The following is a 20,901-nucleotide window of genomic DNA, read 5'->3' as shown; positions in this document are numbered from 1 at the left end:
TAAACATGCATTATTTGGCTTTAGCTACTTTTAGTTGTATAGAATCCTGCTTTGTTGAAGCTCTCCTCATACACACTCATTTTCTCTTCCACTTCTGTTAGTTTGTTAAGAATTTTGTTTTGAGTGAGAGAGGAAAATGTTGCTATTATAATATGAAATGCACTAAATGATTTAGAAAACATTGATGGCATATGAATAATAAATTGATTGTATCATTATTACCACAGAATTTTTAAAATGTGCGTGGGGTTACAGATTCTATTAAATTTTAAGCTCCTTGAAGGCAGAACAATGCCTTGGGCTCTGCATTCTTTTCAAGGCCTAAAGTCACCTTTTTAATTTGATAGACATCCACAAAATAATTGCTGAATGACAGTATTGAGTATTTTCTGCAAAGGAGAAACATACTTTTTCTTGGTTCCTTGTGGAGGGAAAGCATGAGATAGTGGAGAGGATACTTGTAGGCCAGGGTTCTGGCGTTTTCTTCTTCTGTGGACTTTGGGAAAATCATTTTTGAGACACTGTGAAGTACATTTCTGTTAGTAACAAAAGGAATGTATGGACCTCAGGTCTTCCTATCTCCATGGAGGATCCCTACAATCATATGTAAGTAATGTGTAAATTGTAATGTGGATATTGGTTGGTACGGTTATTACTTTTTATTCCTACCATGTTTTATTTTCATAAGATAAAAGAATAAAAAAAATTTTAAACATACTTTAAGCCTTATTCAGGTCAAACTGACTAAGCTTTGGAGCCCCTGCTGTTCCAGCCACTGGGCTGCACATCCAGTTAGGCATTTTTGCAGGCTTTGTTTCATTCAGTTTTATTTTTGTTGGGTCACACATACCCTCCTGTATAGATTATCTCAAAATCTCCATCAATTTATGACTTAATTCTTGAATTATTATTTTTTTAAGTTTAAAACCCCTTAACGAAATATCCTCTGAGTCAAATATGGATTAGTTTTTCAAAAACAAAGCATTGTGAATCAGTAATTTTTGAGGAATTATTGATTCTGTAAACTTTTTTAAAATGGAAAATCTAATTCTGGGTTATTGGAAATCAACTATACTTCAATTAAAAAATGTTTAAAAATTAAAAAATTGAGTCAATCCAAAAAATGGAAAATCTTTTATTCAGATGGATTTTGATTTCTTTTTCCCTAGAGTGCAATATTTTCTACTAACCTTTAAAAATAATTAACTTCTTCATATAATAATAAGTTCCTTTAAAAGAAGTAGAAAGTTATTCAGGGAAAAATATGATAATTTGTTTTTGGAAATTTTAAGAGCGTGATGACTTATTTTAATGGGACTTGAGACCATGCTCAGCCTGACCTGCTAATTCTTTTATTCATTCAAATACCCTTTGGAAACTTCATTGTTCTTCGTAAGATATTTTTAGCTTTTATTAAATATAACAAAATAATTCAATAATTTGAATAAATATTCAAATTCAATGAAATAAAAAAAATACAGTTTAAGTGCTGCTGGGTAGCCAACAGAAAAGGAGAGACACGTCGTACAGAAACTCAGTGTGTTCATAGTTTTCTGATTTTGTAATTGTCCTAATTTTAGACAATGAAAATTAATTTTGTCATGTACCTTAAATTTGATGTGGCCTCTGAGCTCGTGAGAGCAAACTCCCTTGTTTTATTTAAATTTGTATACATTATGACAATTCGAATCCGTCTGAAACCTTCTGATGATGTATTTAGATTAACCTAAATAGGCTTAAGTAGATAGGGTCAATAATAGAAGCCCTGTCACAGAATTGTTGTTAGGATTTAATTTGTACATATAATATTAATTAACATAATATATCTATATGTTATTATAATTTGTATATAATATATATATATATAATTTGTGTGTGTGTGTATGTGTATATATATATATATATATATATATAAATTTGTGTGCATACACACACACACACATATGGCTTGGAACCAGTGCCTGACAATCAATATGTAATCCAAAGGTATTAGCTATGACATTGATGGTGGTGGTGACGATGATGATTGTGGTGATGTTCAGCTTCCCAGGATATCAAAAAGGAACAAAAAAGAATGTTTTGTCATTGTTTTTATCTTGCATGATGGGTAAAGGGACAATATGAGATGGAAGACAATATGCCATGCAAGTGGGTTTTAATTTTATTGCTAAAGCATATGTATGTCTTTTTAAAAAAATGACTCTAAGAGCTGTTGATGCAGTGCATTCAAGTTTAATAATTCTGTTTTCTAAAATCCCACTGAGCTCTTTGAGATAAGAAAAAAAATCAACTAAAAGGAATAAATGGCCAGAAGTCACACATTGGAGGAGGTCAAAGAAAATAAATATGTTCAGCACTAGGCCTAAAGGTTGAAAGAGATTAATTTAAATGGCTCCACTTAGAGAATGTGACAAAGTTCCAACACTTTATGGCAGACACAGTATTTCATGCTTAAGAGTTGTGTCCAGCTACATTCTCTCTTCACTCTCATATAGCCCCGTGTAGATGGACGCCAGGAGCTGCACACAACCGCAGCTCAAGAGAAGGATATGAGAATATGAACATGCCATCCAAGTTAATGATGCCATGGATTATAATGCAATAAAATAATAATCCATCTCTGCTCCTCGTGCAGTGCGATTTAATTCAGCCATGACATCCTATATGGAGATGTTTATCCTGCACTTCTCCCTGCCCATGGAAATGATTCTTCTGCAATCGGCAGGGGGATATCTGATGTTTCACCAGTAGGGTATATCAGCCCTGGTGATTAAAAGGATTACTTATTTGCTTACTCAGAAAGGATTAATGGCAGAGAGTAAAGGCTTTGTTTAAAAATCATGTGCCATTACTTTCTGGAGCTTAGGAAAGAGAGACCAAAAGGTATTAGATCATTTTATTAAGAAGCTTTTTATTCAAAAATTAAAATCTTGAACCAGCAAGTGGTCCCTTTCTGATGAATTCTGAACTAGTATTAAATAAACAATCATTTTCTGGTAATATGCTGCCATTGTGTTCTGACATTCCTTTGACCCAGGGTGTGCTAGAACTGCTTTACTCTAGCTGATTATTTGGGGAGATGATTTTTGGGTAGGGAGTCCTTTATACTTAATTGTATACTAAAACAACATGATTAAAGAGCATTTAGTTCTTGCAATATCTGGGAACTTTTCTTTTCACAGTGTATCTATGATATTCCAGTTTATATATAATACAAATCTTCATATTATTTTTGATTTTCTTTTTGGGTCAATAAACATAATAGCAATTATAATGTTTTCTTTGACCCAAACATTATTTGATAGCAGTTATTAAATCTTATATCTATATGTGTGATTCCAAAATTGGAAAATACTTAACGATCTGACTGTGATATCTATTGTTGTTATTAAAAATATCGACTTTAATAATGTATAAGAACATCAACAGAACAATAGCTGCGTTGAATCTTGAAATACATTAGACATTATCTATAAAATCTACTCCTTTGTGAAATTTTCAGTTTTGAAACTAATGTTAGTATTTCCCTATTTCACTTTCTGGTAAGCTTATAATGAGATTTAGTTACAGGGAATTTCTTTTTATTGAGATATGTTTTTACCAAAGTTCTTCCTAGGAAAAATTAGACATTAGGAATTGCCAAATTTTTTCTAGTGAGCCACTAAGTAAATGCTATTGATTACTAGATTAAGAGAGAGAATCTGAAATAAAATTTTGACTTGAATCTGCCTTGCCTGGGCCTGGCTGTGGCGTGAACAGAACAAGGAAGGGCCCTCATGGAGGTCCACAGATTCAGGAGAAGGAAATTGCATGGGTCCAATGGCATGGATGAGAACACACTCATTTCTATCCTGCTGCTCTCATTTTCCTTGCCTTGACCTTCTCTGAATACTTTCAGAGCCATTACCCACCCTTCCAAACAGTGGTACTAGAAGAGAAAGTTTATTTTAAAGGTATTTCCATTTGAAGCAAAATTAACTTCCTTAGAGTATGGGGAGATTTTGTTTTTAAACTAAAGTTTTATTTATTTATTTATTTTTGCTCATAGAAGGCACAGATGGCTGGTATCTTCTTACATAATAATTAACTGAGACTAACAAAATGACACGAAGACAATTTAACATTCTATAAATATTCTCTCTGCTTTCATGATCATTTTATACAACACATGTGAAAGGTTGTTTTGAAGCACTTGTAGCTTTGCTAGCTTATCTGCCCAAACAACACAATCTTGTAATTTGTTTTGTGTTCCATATAAACTGAAACTTTTCTTATTAACCCTAGTGACATCTAAATATATGTTTGTTTACTGCCAGACTCTACTAACTTTATTGATATATTTTACATTAAGCTGCCTGGCAAATTTGCAAATGCAGCAATTATTGCAGTGAATTGAATTTCAGAGGTAATGCCCTGGATTTTTCCTTGGAGACAATACAAATGATGCTGTCTAATGCCAGTGATAACTAGCCACAAGCCAAGTTCTTTTCCAATAAATACAAAGTTTATAATGAGATGGTGGCTTTCCTTTTATAGAGCGAAGGAAATTGGTAATGAAAATCAAGACTAGGGCTTCCCTGGTGGCGCAGTGGTTGAGAATCTGCCTGCTAATGCAGGGGACACGGGTTCAAGCCCTGGTCTGGGAAGATCCCACATGCCACGGAGCAACTGGGCCCGTGAGCCACAGCTACTGAGCCTGCGCGTCTGGAGCCTGTGCCCCGCAACGGGAGGGGCTGCGATAGTGAAAGGCCCGCGCACCGCGATGAAGAGCGGTCCGCGCACCGCGATGAAGAGCGGTCCCCGCACCGCGATGAAGAGTGGCCCCCACTTGCCGTAACCAGAGAAAGCCCTCGCACGAACCGAAGACCCAACACAGCCAAAAATAAATAAATAAATAAATAAAGTAGCTATAAAATTAAAAAAAAAAAAAAATTAAAAAAAAAAAAAATCAAGACTATTTTCCCCCCCTGAACTTTATTAAATCAAATGAATGACAGTTTGGTATTTAAAGTCAATAGCTCTAGCTAAAACAAACTGTATTATATGTGATTACATACCTCTTCTAAAATTAAGATAATAAAGATAGTGAAAGTTTTTAACTAGTTAAGTTCATTCAAATGACGCAAAGTTTTAAGTAGGCATTATATTTTTTGCTATTTTCAGTGCATTGCTAAAGTGGATTATAATTGTTGCCCCAATTACTTGAAAATTAAGGATTCCTTGTTGCATCCATATGTTCTGATTATTTCTACCAATTTCTTAAAAAGAAGTATGAACATGTTGACTGTCATTCCTCCCACTAAAATATCTGAAAATAAAGCTCCCGCCATGCCTCTCACTCTCTGGAATCATGCTGGCTTCCTGTTAGAGAATTGAAACTACCTGTCAGACTACCCTATGCCAGAGTACCTTCCTTCTTTACCTGCTTCACTTACCCCCAGAGCTGGAATCCTGTCCTAGACCTCTTCACTGTCACGGGCTCCATGTCCCAGCTCTTGGTGTACTAGAAACGGTGCTTCACCCACCTCTGGGACCTCCCCCAGACCCCCGCTGCTGCCCTCCAGCAGGTCCCCAGCATAGATCACCTTTAGTAGGCCCACCTCTACTAGGTTGTTTACATGAACCTGATTTCCTTCCTAGACCCTCACAAGTCCTCACATCTCAGCCTTGATTTTGACATTTCCCCAGGCATGAGCCTCCTTGTCAATACCTAAGCCCAGACCTCCTTTTTTTTTTTTTTTAATTAATTAAATAATTTATTTTTGGCTGCATTGGATCTTCGTTGCTGCACGCAGGCCTTCTCTAGTTGCGGCGAGCGGGGACTACTCTTCGCTGCGGTGCGTGGGCTTCTCATTGCGGTGGCCTCTATCGTTGTGGAGCTCGGGCTCTAGGCACGTGGGCTTCAGTAGTTGTGGCACGTGGGCCCAGTAGTTGTGGCTCGCAGGCTCAGTAGTTGTGGCGCATGGGCTTAGCTGCTCCGTGGCATGTGGGATCTTCCCAGACCAGGGCTCGAACCCATGTCCCCCCCATTGGCAGGCGGACTCCCAACCACTTCGCCACCAGGGAATTCCCCCAGACCTTTTTTTTTTTTTAAATAAATTTATTTATTTATTTATTTATTTATTTATTTTTGGCTGTGTTGGGTCTTTGTTTCTGTGCGAGGGCTTTCTCTAGTTGCGGCGAGAGGGGACCACTCTTCATCGTGGTGCGCGGGCCTCTCACTATCGCGGCCTCTCTTGTTGCGGAGCAAAGGCTCCAGACTTGCAGGCTCAGTAGTTGTGGCTCACGGGCCCAGTTGCTCCGCGGCATGTGGGATCTTCCCAGAGCAGGGCTCGAACCCGTGTCCCCTGCATTGGCAGGCAGATTCTCAACCACTGCACCACCAGGGAAGCCCCAGACCTCCTTTTGATATTGAGAATTTAATTTTAGAAGTGTGCACATACATCTTATAGCTATATACATACTCATATAAAGTTGATATATAAACAGTGTGGTGACATCTGAGAGGATGCTTAATGAGTACACAGAATAAAAGGTATAAATGCTAGTGTTTAAAATACTTCTTGGGGGCTTCCCTGGTGGCGCAGTGGTTGAGAATCTGCCTGCCAATGCAGGAGACACGGGTTCGAGCCCTGGTCTGGGAAGATCCCACATGCCGCGGAGCAACTAGGCCCGTGAGCCACAACTACTGAGCCTGCGCATCTGGAGCCTGTGCTCCGCAACAAGAGAGGCCACGATAGTGAGGCCCGCGCACCGCGATGAAGAGTGGCCCCCACTTGCCGCAACTAGAGAAAGCCCTCGCACAGAAACGAAGACCCAACACAGCCATAAATAAATAAATTTAAAAAAAAAAAAAGTTAAACATACAATTTAAAAAAAAAAACAACTTCTTGGAACACTAAAGCAAAATGATGAGAAAAAAGGGCACTGGTTATTAACAGTGGTATTACAGGAAGGTCTCAAGAGACTGTTAATTTTATTCCTACCAGATAATGACTTTTGATAAATTCCTAGTTCCTAAGTTAAGAATTTAAATATAAAAATTGCTTCTTGAATTAGCCACATAATTGTCATCTACACTATGCAGAATTCTCCTGGTGGTTCTTGCAGTGATGGTGACGTGAACATGTGTTTTCTGGCTGATTTTCAACTTTGGTTTATCCCTCTGCAGCTGACTAAATTGCCTCTGTAATTTCGGCAGGAGAGCATGCTGACTTTTTCACATTTTCTGTTTACTTTGGAGTTTGAGCTTTAAGAAACTAAGACATTTGGTGTAAAACAGATAGCTAGTGGGAAGCAGCCGCATAGCACAGGGAGATCAGCTCGGTGCTTTGTGACCACCTAGAGGGGTGGGATAGGGAGGGTGGGAGGGAGGGAGACGCAAGAGGGAAGAGATGTGGGGATATATGTATATGTATAACTGATTCACTTTGTTATAAAGCAGAAACTAACACACCATTGTAAAGCAATTATACTCCAATAAAGATGTTACTAAAAAAAAACCACACACACAAAAAGTTGCATCTCAAAAAAAAAAAAAAAAAGAAACTAAGACATTTGGGTTCTGGAAAATGTTTCCTAAACCAATTCATCTCCAGCTCCCTTGTTCTTAACATATTCCCCAAGTGTCTGCCTATTGTTTTAGCAGATTTTGATAGCCTTACAACATTTCTATCAGCTAAAGTTTGAAATACCTGGTTTTCATTTACTATTATTGCCTGTGCTTTTGTTTATTTAATTATGAACATTCCATAATAGTCTGTTGTCCTTGAAAAACACTAAATGCTTTTTAAAATTGGGAGTCTGTATTATAGTTATTTCCATATGGATGAATATAGTGATCTGCAGTCTAATTTATTCATCTGGAAAGTCAAAACTTCATTTTGTGAGGGGAATATAAGCTCATGGACTCCCTTGTGGTAAATCTAGATGATTATTCTCATTGCTTCAGAATATATCATGCATACCTAGTTAAGAGACCTTGCAGCAAAATTGTCCTTTCTGAATTTCATCAGGCAAAGTGTATGTATTTGCCTTGGCTTTAAACTTGGTAAAGGAGAGAAGCTGATGTGGAAAATTTTCTCAGGTGCAGAGACTAGCAGACTATTAACATATGGTTGACATGGTTTCATTTGCTTGTCCTAAATTACATGAATTGGACTCATTTTGATGCTACCCATATTGCTGCCAATGTTTTCCTAATTTATTTTGAAGTCATTCAGTCTTTTTCAAGCTCTTTTAAGCAGGAGGTGGGAGTGAGGGAATCTTGCCTTTGACATCACCTAGACTGGAATATTCTGCTACGTTTCACATGATGGTTTAAGTACAACAAAAGGCAAACCACACTCTACAGTCATATTGGTTTCTTAAACTTTTAAGTTCCCAACATATAGAATATTTGCAAGGATATTTGCCCTTAGTCTTGGTCAAATACCTTGAATGTAGAATTAAGTGATTTCATTAACGTGCTTTGGAGGAGAAAAGTAATATATGACAGAAAATGTACAAGTAAAGGGAATTTAGCCAGAAGTTGTGACGTAATGTTAAGCAAATAACCTTCAAAAATTATCCTGACAGATTTATTTATACGTGCATAGAAAGTACCTAAAATTTGTGGCGTGGGCTCCATTCATAAAGAGTTTTGTTACAGAAAAGTCTCAGTGAAGTGGCTAATTTATTCTTGCCAATTGCCCATGGAAAGGGAATTAAGCCTTGTTAACTTGAAATAGAATAGATGTCCTCCATGATGGAGGAGGACAGTGCCTCTGAAATAGGCAGATGCAGAGTCCTCCAAGTTTATCTGTGTCACCGGGGGTAGTCAAAGGGATTTCTAAAAATTACTTTATAAATCTTACTTTTTGATGATTTCTGAAATTGAATTCAGTTGAGCTGAAGCCTTTATTGCATTGAATTTTCACGCAAGTCAAGGACCAGTGGACATGAATAAGAATTAAAGAGATCCACAAATAGAGCCCTAAAAATATCCACTTACATTGCATTTGGATACTACCATTGGACTGAGTCCTGAATTGTCATTGACAGGTTTCTCAGTCTTGTCAGTATTGATGGCATCCCAGGGTGCCAGCAAATAGAGAGCAATTTCCTGCAGTAGTGTTGTGACCAGTTTGTATTAAGATGAAATATTGTCATGAGGCAAATATATGAAAGCCCTGCATTTGCTTCTGTCCAATGCAAGACATTTTTTTTCTCTGTTTGGTCAAGCACAGGGTATCCTCTCCAAAAAGAGATTTGGAAAGGATACATTGGCATTTTGATTGCGCAGTATTCATTGTGTTCCTTATTGAACACAACATTTTTATTGTAAAGGCAGAGTGAGTAAAGTGTACTATAACTAGTTACATAGTATTAAGACTCATTTGACCATTTACAGATATCTACTGTGCTTCTTTATCAGCTATCAAAGAGCAAATCTGGTTTACATCAATGGTTACAAAAAGACTGGATGAATGGCTAATAAGGCTTTTCTTGTGATTTGGGACAATAATTTGGAAGTCTGCTTGGATGTCAACCCAAACAGCTGAGCTTGCTATTTGATTAAGGAATCTGAGTTGCATGGGTGGGTTTATTGGAAATGGCAGACTCCGCACTGACAGATGTCTGCCCTGAAGGTCTGCAGTTCTTAATCTTTTGTTTCCAAAATGTTTAGGGTGCAATGTTTACATTGAAACAGAACCCCGGGATCTTTAACTCCATTGCACTTATAATTAAAGCTACCTAAAGGACTTTGAAAGCTGGGACAACTGCAGATAGCTTAGAGCACCAATAAAATGTAAACAGAAATGCTAAATGAAGATGTTCCTGCAGACTTTGGCATATTGCTTTCTCGAATGAAACATCATGTACACGCACCTCAAATAGGATATTGAGAGACAAATGGAAGTTGACTATACGATTAATCATGAAGTGTTTGGAACTTTTTTCCCTTGAGGACTCTAGATGTTTTAATTGTGACTATAAAATACAAGGACTTTAAAAAAAATAAAGAAACATGCAAAAAGAAAAAAAAAGAAAAGAAAAGAAACATGCCAGCATTTATCCCTACACAAGTCTAGCCTTGGTGGGATAATTGATGGGATAAGCGTCTGTGTAGATACTTTCACAGTAAGATTTTCCCATTCAATATAGTCACTTTCAAGAGATGACATAGCATAGTGGTTAAGAATGTGTATGAAGTTTTCAGGACAGTTGTAGCAGCTATTAAGTACTACATGATTATTAGTCCTTGACTAATGGAGGCGTGATAGTGCTGCCATTGAGTTGCAAGAGTAATTTCTTTGATAAATTTTGATTTGGGACCAATTAAAAAATACCACCCTAGACACAGAAGAGAGGTATAACTTTATAACCATTCTTCCTTTTCCTGCTTTCCTCCCAGATATTGTATTTTTGTTTTTGAGAGTTAATTTTTAGGGGGATGATTTTTAAAATGAACTTTTTATTTTAGAATAGTTTCAGATTTACTCAAGAGGGCACTGTTCCACATGTGCCACACCCGGTTTCCCCTGTTATTAACATCTTACACATTTGGGTACACTTATTACAATTAATGAATAAATATTGATACATATTATTAACATTAAAGTCCATACTTTGTTCACATTTCCTGGATTTTGACCTAATGTCATATTTCTGTTCCAGGATTCCATCCCAGATACCGCATTACATTTAGTCACCATGTCTCCTTAGGCTCCTGTGGGCTATGATAGTTCTCAGACTTGCCTTGTTTTTGATGACCTTAACGGTTTTGAGGAGCACTGGTCAGGTATTTTGTAAAATGTCTTTCATTTGGGATTTGTCTCATGTCTTTCTCCTGAGTCAGCTGTGGTTATGGGTTTTTGGGAATAAGACCACAGAGTTGAGAGTTCATTTTATCAAAGTCTGTCAAAAGCACATGCTATCAACATGACTCATCATTGTTGACGTTGACCTTAATCACCCGGCTGAGCTAGTGTTTTTCAGGTTTCTCCTGTCACTGTCAAGTTGCCCTTCTCCTCCTTCCTGTACTGTACTCTTTGAGTGGGGTCACCATGCACAGCCCACACTTAAGGAGTGGGGAGATAAGCTCCACCTCTCTGTGCATTGTTTATCTACATAAATTTTTGGAAACTTTTTCCATGGGAGATTTGTCTATTCTTCCTCCATTTATTTATTTATTCAATTATTTATTTATATCAGTATGAACTCATAGATATTTATTTTGAACTTTGTGTTATAATCCAATACTACCTTCTTTTTTTTTCTTCTTTTTTTCTCTTTTTCAAGTTGAAGTATAGTTGATTTACAATGTTGTGTTAGTTTCAGGTGTACAGCATAGTGATTCATATATATATATATATATATATATATATATATATACACATACACACACACATATACATACATATATATATATATATATTTTTTTTTTTTCCTTTTTTGGATTCTTTTCCATTATAGGTTATTAACAAGATATTGAGTATAGTTCCCTGTGCTATACGTTAGGTCCTTGTTGCTATCTATTTTATATATAGTAGTGTATATATGTTAATCCAAAACTCCTAATTTATCCCTCCCTTCCTCCTTCCCCCTTTGGTAACCATAAGTTTCTTTCCTATGTCTGTGAGTCTGTTTCTTTTTTGTAAATAAGTTCATTTGTATCATATTTTTAGATTCCACATATAAGCTATATCATATGATATTTGTCTTTCTCTGTCTGGCTTACTACTTTCTTCTCTTACTCAAATTATTTCAGCCTTGGCCACTGGGAATGCTTTTAGTTGGCTCCTGTGTCCCTTTGATGTGACCCCATGGTTGTCGTTTTCCAGCACTTCCTTAACTTCTCGGCACTACAAGATGCTCTCAGCTCATCTTGTATATTTCCTATCCCAGACTTAGAATCGTCCATTTCTCCAGGGAGCCCTGGTTCCTGGTTGCAGAGAACTGGGCACAAGGTACACTTGTTGCTATCAGGGTGTTGTTATTTCTAGGCCCTTTCAGCTGTATAGGAATCTGTATATATACACATAGGTATGTATAGGGCCTATATAGGAATCTGTACATATACGCATAGGTATAGCTGTTTCTATATATATCCATATGTATCTATGTGAAACTAAACATGGGTTCATAAGAGATGTCTGCAACTCTAATCTGTTACCATATATGTAGATCATTCTAGCCTTTTCTCCTTCCTTCTGATTCATTACATTTACATTGGGATCCTGGAACAGAAAAGGACATTAGATCAAAATCAAGGAAATCCAAATAAAATGTGGACTTTAGTGAATTAAAATAAATGTATGTACACAACAATGTATATACATGTAAGCCAATGTCCATACCAGTATTCATAGATCTCTTTTTTTAGTAGCTGGGTATTATTCCATTTTGTGGATGAAAAATAGAAAATGTGAGGATACAAATATTTAGGGGTGACTATTTGGGTTGTTTCCCTTTTATTCTTTACTCTTTTTAATGGTTTTGAATACTTATATTTTGTACAAAAAAATCGCACCAAAAACATTGAATATATTTCTTTGGGTCTATTTTTGGACTCTCCATTCTGTTCCATTATCTATTATTTCACCCACACTGCACTGTCTTGGTTACTGCAACTTTATGGTAAATCTTGAAACTGGATAGTGTGAATCCCCCTACTTTGTTCTTCTTCTTAAGTGTTGTGTTGGTTATTCTAGTTCCTTTGCCCTCCCATGTAAATTTTAGAGTCTGTCGATAGCTACAAAGTAGCTTACAGGTCATGATCCCTTTCCTTAATTATTATACTTGGCTCTCAGTAATTGTTTACCATTTCACAAATTCAAATCCATTCTTAAAAATTTGCCTCTACTGTGAAGATATTGACCCTCAAAATATTTGAGCAGTTGCAACACTATTGGAAAAAATGTATTTGCCCTCCCAGGTATTTTATTTAATGGTAACACTTATTTGAATGCATAAATTTGAATATTTAAATATTTTAATCCTCTTCTTTTTTCTTTGATAAACATCTCACTAGACAACGGTTGTAGTCTACTGCCAGGATTGTTAGGAGAGTTAAATTAGTGGGCTAGTAAGAATTAAATATGCTTAGAGATTAAAAAGAGTTCAATAAATGTTAATTATTCTTATACTTAACCCGTTTTCTCATTTAAAAAAAAACCTTGTGCAGAGTTTAACCTCACATAATAGTCTGATACAAGATTTATCATTTCTTTAAGTATTGTTTAACATCATACACCTTTAAAGCACAATACTGCATTATATAAAAAGCCCTGCTGCCATATAAATGCATTTAATTTTACTCTAGGATACATTAAACATTTGTAATTTGAAAGTTAATGGTTTTTGAGAAAGTATTAAATTTTTATTAAAAGCACAACTTTGCAACTGTATAAATGCATACTTTTAAATATGGTAAAGGTATGAAATAAATATTGAGAATTTTTATAGATTTCTCTATTGAATGTTTGACAATTTGAGTTTATATGATATGTTCATGCAGGATAAAGTATAAGAAGCATAAAAATTGAATATCCATGAGCCACAGAATAATCTATAAAGAACAGATAAGCAAAATTTCTTCCAGTGTCCTTGGGTATTAGAGCCTGCAAAGATCCGCTCTTTCAACTGATCATTCTTGGGCTCACTTGGTATTTGGCTTTTTTTTCTTTTTCTTTTGTTTAAATTTATTTTTTGTAATTGAACTATAGTTGATTCACAATATTGTGTTAGTTTCAGTTGTGCAGCGAAGTGATTTAGTTATATATATATATATAGTTATGTAGTTATATATATAGTTATATAGTTATATATAGTTATGTATAGTTATATATAGTTATGTATAACTATATATAGTTATATAGTTATATATAGTTGTGTACTATATATATATAGTTATATATAGTTATATATAGTTATATAACTATATATAACTATATATAACTATATAGTTATATATATAGTTATATATATAGTTATGTATATATGTATATATATACATAACTATAGTTATGTATATAGTTATATATAGTTATGTATAGTTATATATAGTTATATAGTTATATATAGTTATATATTCTTTTCCAGATTTTTTCCCTTACAGTTTATTACAAGATATTGAATATAGTTCCCTGTGCTATACAGTAGGCCCTTGTTGTTTATCTATTTTATATAACTTGGTATTTGGCTTTAATGCTGACACTAACACCAGGAGCAGCCAGATCAGTGAAGTCGGGGAGATGAACTGTTGAGTTCCGTTCTGGAAAGTTAAGACACTGCTCAGAGTAGTACCACTAGGTAACTGATATGGTCTACGTAATAAAATAGTATTTACTATACACCAGAAACCTGTTGTAATGGGACCCATTATAAAATGAATTAATACATACTATGTATCACATTCTTTCAGTTTTAAAAGACCTGAAAAGATTTTTGTTAGAGTAATTGTTTGAAATAACATTATTAGTGGTTTAGTGTTAAGCTTTAAAAGCCTAATGAGTTATTAGTGTGTTAAAAATAGCATTAATAGTAACAGTAGTCCTCACAATGTATCAAATGCATAAATAATGTTTGCAACCTATTAATGAGGGATTACAATTTACAAGTGAAATACATGCATTTTAGTAATAATTATTAGAAAGAGGCTTGTTCCTCCACATATGGTGCTCCTTTAGATATTATACAAAACTGAAGCTTGATATAGTACAAGTGTTTATATCCCACCATCATTAAAAATTTTGACAAACTAGACAGTGGAGGTCAAAGAAATGTCTTTATTTTATGAAATCCTAACAGCCTGCGGTAACAGCTTTAGAACAGATCAACAAATTGATAGAACAGAATAGAGAAACCAGAATTAGACCATACACATATGGTCAATTAACTTCTAGGATGGTAGCAAGTAAATTTAGTGAAGAAAGGAAAGTCTCTTTAATCAATGGTGTTGGCATACCTACATATCCATGTGGAAAAATAAACCTTGACTCCTATCTCATATTATACATAAAAATTAATTTGAGATGAATCATAAGCCTAAACATTAAAGTTATAACTATAAAGCTTCTAGAAGAAAACAAAGAAGAATATGTTTATGACCTTGAAAAATGTAGATATCCTAGGACAAAGAATTATTAATCACCACAGAAAAAAATTGATAAATTGGATTTTATCAAAATCAAACACTTCTGTTCATTAGGAGACACAACTAAGAAATGAATAGGCAAGCCGCACAGAGAAAATGTTTCACACACAGGAGAATATATTTATGATACATATAATTGCCAAAGACTTGTATCTAGAATATTAAAATAATTCCTATAATCTAATTGTACAAAGGCAAAACGTCTGATTTTTTGATTAAAAATTACAAAAATAAAATGGGCAAAAGACTTGAATAGCAACTTAAAAGGAAAATATGCAAGTGGCCAGTAATCACACAGAAAAGTACTCAACATTATTCATCATCAAATAAATGCAAAATAAACCTAAAAAGAATACCATTGTTTAAACACAAGAATGGCTAAAAATTAAAAAGACTAATTGCACCAAATGTTGGCAAGGATGTGGAGCAACTGGAAAGCTCATAAAGTACCCAGAGAGCGTAAAATGGTATAGCCGATTTGGAAAACAGTTTGGCAGTTTCTTATAAAATTAAACATGCATTCATCTACTCTATGACTCACCAACTCCACACCTAGATAGTCACCCCCCAATAAAAAAACAAAAAAGAAAAAGAGGAGAACATATGTCCACAAAAGATTTGTACAGGAGTCTTCATAGCAACATTATTCACAGTAGTCTAAAACTGAAAATAATTCAAATGTCCATCAAATAGCGAGTGGATAAACAAATTGTGATATATTCATACAATGAAATACTTTTTAACAAATATTTCTTTTAACTATTCCTTTAACTAATAAGGAATTCAGTACTAACACATATAACACAAAAAAAGAATCTCAAAAACCTGCTAAGTACAAGAAACCAGACGCAGAAGTGTACATGCTATAGGATACCATTTATAAAAAAAATACACACGTGTGCATGTGTCTTATATGTATGACTAAGCTACTCATACATATAAATTGTGTAGGTTGTAGATGTTCCTTACTTGATGCTTACACATATCTTTGACTTTTTGCTACCAAATTCAATCATTTAGAAAGTCGTGATCATTCCACTTGCAAAACATATCTCCAGCTCATCTCTCCACATCTGTACTTACTATATACAGCCATCATCATTTCTCACCTGGACATTACATGAGTCTCCTACCCAATATCCCTGCCTCTGGTCAGTTGTTTCATCTATCTTCCTTCATACTAAAGCCTTACCTTTCTAACATTCCAATACGTCTATACTTCTCACTTGACTAAAAACCTCCCACTGTCCACATGCCCGGTGCCGCAAGGCATATCATAACATTTAAAATGAAGGTAACCTTAAAATGTGCTAGACTGAATGTTTTATGTTTATAATCCCGTGCAATCATAGGCGCAACCCCTCGAAGTGTGTGCAGTTACTCCCTTCTGCTACACAGATGAGGCAGTTAACAGATTTGTTAAGCAGCTTGCCCAAAGACACATGGCCAGCAAGTAACAAAGTCAGGACTTGAACCTATGTTGTCTGACTGCAGAGCCCAAATACATGTCCACTAGACATACGGCCTCTCTTTATAGTCTGCCTCTAGACTTTGTTACCCAAACTAGTCTTCTACCTCGGCCCTGGGCTCGCAACTTCCATTCACACTGGCTTCCCTGTGTCCTTTTGCACATCCAACCTTCTGTTCCCGTGGCTCCTTCTGGAGCTCCCATTCCTTCTGACTTGCAGGCTCTTCATTCAAGTTCCCACTCAAGAGTCACTCCCTTAGGAAAGCTTTTCCTGAGTTCCTCCAGGTGAAGCACCACCCATAGCTGTGTTCAGCCACAGGCATGATGGTCATGGGTCCTTTCCCATATTCACCATTTTTTATTTTGAAGACATGTTTATGTTTATGTGTCCCCTCATTGGAGCTCCTCCAGAACAGACTGTCTTCCTCATCATTGTTTTTCTCATTCCTTAGCATACAGAGGAGCAGGTCCATAATAATTATTTGTTGAGTAAACAAACCTTTTACTGCTAGACACTCTAGGATCAAAGTTGCATTTGCCTAATTTTGATCTCTCACTGTAAATTATTTGTTAGTAACAAAATGGTTTAAAGCTCAACTGAAAAACTCAAAAATCAAAAAGGAGGGAAAAAATGGAGATGAGGTATCTTGTTTCCTGGGCTGAGTAGCGTTATGAGGTTATTCTTTAAGAGCACTGGAGAATGTGGAATTTTTAGAGCTTAAAATGATTGGCTGAGATATTAAGCTGCTTTGCCAGCTGTTCAAAAAATGGATTGCTCCCAGCATATAAATAACTACTGTTATGTCTCTATAAAATTCTAGACCTTGAATGGCATATTTGATTAGAGTGAAATGAAAAAGAATTGTTATAAACAAGAAGGTGAGATTAAAAAGATGTATTCAGTAACTACCTATGATGAGTTCAAATAGCCTTTCCAAGTATAGACATAGAAAATTAAATAAAATACTTGCAATCTTAAAGGAACTAAAGCATGGACCTTACTGGAGTTTAATCGTACTCTTAGCAATCTCTTCCTTTTATTCCTTTGGTGGGGCTGATTGCAAAGGAGAGTCAATTGCATGTCATTTTAGCAATTTCTACCCCAATTATGTCAATGTAACATCTTTAATGTCTATTTGTGTGATACTTATTAAGAGGAATTTTCTTTTATATATGTGCTTCTAGAAATATGAATTACTAGTTGAATGCATTAAGTATGAATGGTAGAAGCTTGTAAATACCCATGGGCAGGCATGGGATCTTCCATTTCCAGTATGGGTATCAATAACAGTGGGTGTCTTTTTCAGTGTCGCTCATTGCCCTACCTGATTTTAGCTATGTTTACATACAGCTGATGTTACTAAGTTCCATTCATTATGTTAAGTTATAGGAATGGAAATGTAACTGCCTTTACTGAGATGATAACAATTAACTGACTTGAATAGACCTAGTATAGGGGAAGTTGGCCGATAAAAATGGGAATGGTGAAAGAAAAGAGGAGGAAAAAGCTTGAAATCAAAATATTATTTCAAGCCAACAAGCGTTTATTGAACATTGAACATGTATGCCCAGCTCTGTATTAGATCCTGAGGATACACACAAATACACAGCGGGAAATACAGGAGCCTCCTTTCAATATGCTCAGCAAGACAGTAAAAGATGCAATGCAGCAGAAACTTAAGAGTACTGACTGAGATCTATAAACTTTTAGGAATGTCTTACCAGGTATAGTGCAAATAGATCAAAATAAAGAAAAATACTGAAGGATTACTCACAGTTTGCTGACCTAAGGTGGAAGAGCACCATCATTGGCAGGAGGTAGGAGATATCGGGTACCAGATCCATCTCAAGTTCTCGAATTTGTGAGGAGAAGAATGGGCTTACAGTGCTGTTGGTGGCAAACCGCTTAGCCTGAGATTCATCCTGATGATTGGCTGCATCAAGGCAGCCTCAGGGTGCACCTGGGGACCACAGCAAACAGGAAGACATCTGTTTGGTAAGGGTGTGACAGCAGCCAAGGGGAGGAACAAGGAAAAGCCACAGGTAGTGCCTGGTGTGGAGTCCCATCCACAAGGAAGACAGTCGCAGGAATGGTGCCAACACATTGGTCCTTCCCAGGCCTCTTAGTCTGCTGGTAGGTGAATCAGTGGGGTATGTTTATGCCAGTGAGACATCCTTGGGCAAGATTATAAATTCAGCTAGATTGACAGTTAGGGACACTAGGAGAAAGCCACTCCAATGCAGGAGTAGACACCAGGGATGGGTAGACTGCTTCTTATTCATGAATAAGAAAACATTAAGAATGAGCCCCCGCCTCACACACACATCATGGTGATTCATTTGCTACCACGTATAGTTACATCCTTCAACACCCACCATGGGTACCTGTCAGAGTACAGAGTACAGATATGAGTTGCCCGGTTGCAACCTCTTACTGTTGGTGCCATGTGTTTGTTTGACTCGTTGCCCCGACTTTGGGAACCCACTCGCTGAGGCTCAGCTATCCCGCTGCGCTCTGACTCTAGCATGTGCATGCTTCATCATTTCTGTTTGCCTGACCTGCACCTCTTAACTAGATCCTTCGAGTTGATGGTTGGCTTCCGGCCCAAATTTCCTTTTCCCTGTGTCTTTACTCTTAGTGTTTTTTTGCACTGCCTACCTTGCCCAGTTTTTGAGATCCTTCTCTGCCAAGCACCGTGCAATCCATTCAGCAACTTTGAGAGTGCCATGGACTGAATTATGTCCCCTCCCCCAAGTTCCTGTGTTGAAGTCCCTAACCCTCATGTGATGGTATTTAGGTTTAGATGAGGCCATGAGGGAGGAGAGAGAGGACACAGACAGTAGCCTTCTGAAATCCAGGGAGAGAGTTCTCACCAAAAACGTAAGCAGCTGACACCTTGATCTAGGACCTCCCAGCCTCCAGAACTGTGAGAAACAAAGTTCCGTTGTTTAAGCCACTCAGTCTATGGTATTTTTTTTTATAGCAACCTGAGATGACTAACATAGACAGAAATTTACAGATGAGGAAAACAAGACTCAGAGAACAAAGCACTTTCAGAATTTAGCTAATTAATCCTCTATTTGAGTAAAAAAAAATTCTTTGCTCTTTTCAGCACACAGTACTGCATTAAAGATTGGATAGTTTTCCCCACTCCCATGGTAAACATGCCTTTACTGAAATGGAGATAAGGTTTAAATTATCCATCTTGCTATGGGTAAGATATTGAGGATGACAACCTTAGACTTCCTATATTAAGATGCCTTTTTTGTATTTTACTTGCATCTCTATCGAGGGCTTATCTTTCCTTTCCATTACACATGGATTTACATAAAGGCACGGGCATCCAATCTACTTCTAAATCATTAGGCTGTAGGACTTAGTCTGTTGACTTTCCATAACAGAGCACTTAGCTGAACACTGGATACATGTGGCTTCTTCTGGATAATACTTCATTGTGATAGTGCTTTGTCATATTTTGGTGAGATAGGAATGTGCATCAGGAAAACAGAAATAAAAATTTGAGTCTCAGTTTCCCCTCAGCCACTTTGAGTGTTTTCTGAAATAAGAGGCATTTCTCTTAAGAGGCCAAAATGAGAGGCCCACCAAGCGGTTAGCTTCATCCTTTGGAGAACCATGAGGGAGAGTGGGACCAGCTCCCTGAAAGGCAGGAGGCCTCCATTTATTGGAGGCCAGTCAGGCAGCAACCGTGGACATTAATATGGTCCTGTGTTTTCTGTGCCCTCTAGGTGTCTGAATCTTAGCTTGTCCTGTCACTAAGAGGGTGAAACTATTTCCAAGGAATTACCAGAATCAACTTTGTATCTCCAGGTTTAGACCTGTTGGGAAAATGGCTTGTTTAAAATTTAGTTTTAAGCAAAACTTCAACTATTTTATTTTCCCAGTTCAAAACAAAAATAATGAAACAAATGTCTAATATATTGAATCATAGTAGTTCTTTTAATGTTATTTCATCAGCTGTATATAAAATCCAGTTCATCTCTTGGTTTGAAGCAGCTCTGCTTAGGTCAACAGTTTGAATCCAGAGCCACAGATTTACAGACATAAAAATGGCAGTGGTGACAAAATGATCCCGTTCCTATGTATGTGGCCTGAACCAACACTGCATTGACTCATATTAAGCAGGCCCTTTGAAAGAAGATGAGAATTCCATCCAATAATTTTGTTATATATTTATAAATGATAGAAGCAAAGTTTACGATGCTAAGATTTAATTTAATGGATTTTGGATTGCGTGTACAGTGAGTTATGGCAAAAAATAGAATTTAACGTTTT

This window comes from Balaenoptera acutorostrata, chromosome 14 (assembly GCF_949987535.1).
Source record: "Balaenoptera acutorostrata chromosome 14, mBalAcu1.1, whole genome shotgun sequence".
NCBI classification, from domain to species: Eukaryota; Metazoa; Chordata; class Mammalia; order Artiodactyla; family Balaenopteridae; genus Balaenoptera; species Balaenoptera acutorostrata.
The sequence above is the reverse complement of the archived record's forward strand: the minus strand, read 5'-3'. Positions refer to the sequence as shown.